This window comes from Propithecus coquereli, unplaced genomic scaffold (assembly GCF_000956105.1).
Source record: "Propithecus coquereli isolate 6110/MARCELLA unplaced genomic scaffold, Pcoq_1.0 Scaffold45, whole genome shotgun sequence".
Classification (NCBI taxonomy): Eukaryota; Metazoa; Chordata; class Mammalia; order Primates; family Indriidae; genus Propithecus; species Propithecus coquereli.
Genome location: NW_012150285.1, coordinates 3,945,235 through 3,948,835, shown reverse-complemented (window position 1 = coordinate 3,948,835; position 3,601 = coordinate 3,945,235).

Genomic DNA, 3,601 nt, shown 5'->3' with positions numbered 1-3,601 from the left:
TGGGTATAGTTTGTAGTCAAACACACCTAAGAAAGGAGAAGAGTTTTCAGTATAATTTTGTAACTTTTAGTCCGAATGCAGTTAAAGATACAAAAGCATACATTCTCTCAGAGAAAGCTGCTAGACATTGGGCACTTTAGAGGATGGTGGAGCTTTGATAGGAAAGCAGTGGGTATAATACGTAGTCACACACGCCTAAGAGTGGAGAATTCTTTACATTATGAGTATGTAACTTTTATGATTAATGGAGTTATAATTACAAATGCACCCATTCTGTCAGAGAAAGTAGCTACACATTGGGCAATTTACAGGACTGCAAACTTTGAGAAAGAAAGAAGTGGGTATAGTTTGTAGTCAAACACACGGAGGAAAGCAGAAGTCTTTGCATTATAAGTATGTAACTTTTAGGCTGAATGGAGTTACAGATGCAAAGGCATGCATTGTCTCTGAGAAAGCTGCTAGACATGGGGCAATTTACAGGATTGCAGAACTTTCAGAAAGAAAGCATAGGATATAGTTTGTAGTGAAACACAGCTAAGAAAGTAGACGTCTTTTCATTATAAGTATGTAACTTTTAGCCTGAATGGTTTTACACATACAAACGCATACATTCTCTCAGAGAAAGGTGCTACAAATTGAGCAATTTACAGGACTGCAAAACTTGGATAAAGAAAGCAGTAGGTATAGTTTGTAGTCAAACACACTAAGAAACGAGATTTCTTTTCATTATAAGTATGTCACTTTTAGGCCGAATGGAGTTACTAATACAAACGCATGCATTGTCTCAGAGAAAGTTGCTAGACTTTGAGCAATTTACAGGATTGCAGAACTTTGAGAAATAAAGCAGTTAACATACCTTGTAGTCAAACATATAAGAAAGGAGAAGTGTTTTCACTATAAGTATGCAAATTTTCGGGTGAATTCAGTTCCACATAACAACCTATACATTCACTCAGAGACAGTTGCTGGAAATTGGGCAAATTAGAAGATTGTATAACTTTGAGAAAGAAAGCAGTGGGCATAGCTTGTAGTGAAATACACCTAAGGCAGGAGAAGTGTTTTCATTATACGTATGTAACTTTTAGGTCTAATGGAGTTACAGATACAAACACATACATTTTATCAGAGAAAGCTGCTAGACTTTGGGCAATTTACGGATTGTACAACTTTGAGAAAGAAAGCAGTGGGTATACTTTGTTGTCAAATGCACCTAAGAAAGGAGAAGTGTTTTCACTGTAAGTGTGCAAATGTTAGGCCGAGTTGAGTTACACATAAAAACGCATACATTCTCAGAGAAAGCTGCTAGGCTTTGGGCAATTTACAGGATTGCACAACTGGGAGAAAGAGAGCAGTGTGTGTGGTTTGTAGTCAAACACACCTAAGAAAGGAGAAGTCTTTTCATTATAATTATGTAAATTTTAGGCTGAATGGAGTTACAGATACAAACGCATACAGTCTCTCAGAGAAAGCGGCTAGACATTGGGCAATTTGCAGGATTACACAGCTTTGAGGAAAAACAGTGGATATAGTTTGTAGTCAAACACACCTGAGGAAGAAGAAGTGTTCTCATTATAAGTATTTAACTTTTAGACCAAATGGAGTTACAAATACAAATGCATACATTCTCTCACAGAAGACTGCTACACATTCGGCAATTTACAAGACTGCAGAACTTTGAGATAGATATCAGTGGGTATAGTTTGTAGTCAAACACACCTAAGCAGGGAGAAGTCTTTTCATTATAAGTACGTAACTTTTAGGCAGAGTGGTGTTATAGATACCAACACATACATTCTCTCAGAGAAAGATGCTACAAATTTTGCAATTTACAGGATTGCAAACTTTGAGAAACAAAGCAGTGGGTACAGTTTGTAGTCAAAAACACCTAGGAAAATGGAAGTGTTTTCATTATAAGTATGTAACTTTTAGGTCAAATGGAGTTACAGATTCAAACGCATACATTCTCTCAGAGAAATCTGCTGGCCATGAGGCAATTTACAGGATTTCACAACTTTGAGAAAGAGAGCAGTGTGTGGTTTGTTGTCAAACACCCCTAAGAAAATAGAACTCTTTTCATTTTAAGTATGCAAATTTTACGCCAAATGGAGTTACAGATACAAACGCATACATTCTCTCAGATAAAGCTGCTAGAAATAGGGCAATTTTCAGGATTGCACAACTTTCAGAAAGAAAGCAATGGGTATAGTTTGTAGTGGAACACATCTAAGAAGGGAGAAGTTTTCGCATTATAAGTATGTAACATTCTGACGAATGGAGTTACAGATACAAACGCATACATTCTCCCACAGTAAATTGCTAGACGTGGGGCAATTGTCAGGATTGCACGACTTTCAGAAAGAAAGCAGTGTTTATAATTTGTAGTCAAACACACCTAAGAAAGGAGAAGTCTTTTCATTATAATTATGTGACTTTTAGGCCAAACGGAGTTACAGAAACAAACACATACATTCTCTGAGAGAAAGATGCTAGACATGGGGCAATTTACAGGATTGCACAAGTTTGAGAAAGAAAGCAGTGGGTATAGTATGTAGTCAATCACACCTTAGAAAGCACAAGTGTTTATAAGTAGGTAACTTTTAGGCTGAAAGGAGTTAAGATAGAACTGCAGAGATTCTCTCACAAAGAGCTGCTAGACGTTGGGCCACTTTCAGGATTGCACAGCTTGGACAGAAATAGCAGTGGGTATAGTTTGTAGTCAAACACCCCTAAGAAAGGAGAAGTGTTTTCATTATAAGTATGTAACTCTCAGGGTGAACAGAGTTACAGATCCAAACGCATACATTCTCTCAGGGAAAGCTGCTGGACATTGGGAAATTTACAGGATTCCACAATTTGAGAAAGATTTCAGTGGGTATAGTTTGTAGTCAAACAAACGTAAGAAAGGAGAAGTGTTTTCATTATAAGTATGTAAATTTTAGGCCGAATGGAGTTACAGATACAAACGCATACATTCTCTCAGAGAAAGCTGCTAGGCATGGGGCAATTTACGGGATTGAACAACTTTGAGAAAGAAAGCAGTGGGTATAGTATGTAGTCAAACACACCTAAGAAAGGAGAAATCCTTTCATTATAATTATAAGTTTTAGGCCTAATTGTGTTATACATAAAAACGCACACAGTCTGTCAGATAAAGATGGTGAATATTGGGGAATTTACTGGATTGCACAAGTTTGAGAAAAAAAGCAGTGTGTATAGTATGTAGTCAATCACACCTTAGAAAGCACAAGTGTTTTCCTTATAAATAGGTAACTTTTAGACTGAAAGGAGTTACAGAGACAAAAGCAATAATTCTCTCAGTAAAAGCAGTCAGACATTGGGCCACTTTGAGGATTGCACAACTGGAAAGAAAGAGCAGTGTGTATAGTTTGTAGTAAAACATCCCTAAGAAAGGAGAAGTGTTTTCATTATAAATATGTAACTTTCAGGCTGAACAGAGTTACAGATAGAAACGCATACGTTCTCTCAGGGAAAGCTGCTAGACATTGGGATATTTACAGGATTCCACAATTTTGAGAAAGATTGCAGTGGGTATAGTTTGTAGTCAAACAAACGTAAGAAAGGAGAAGTGTTTTCATTATAA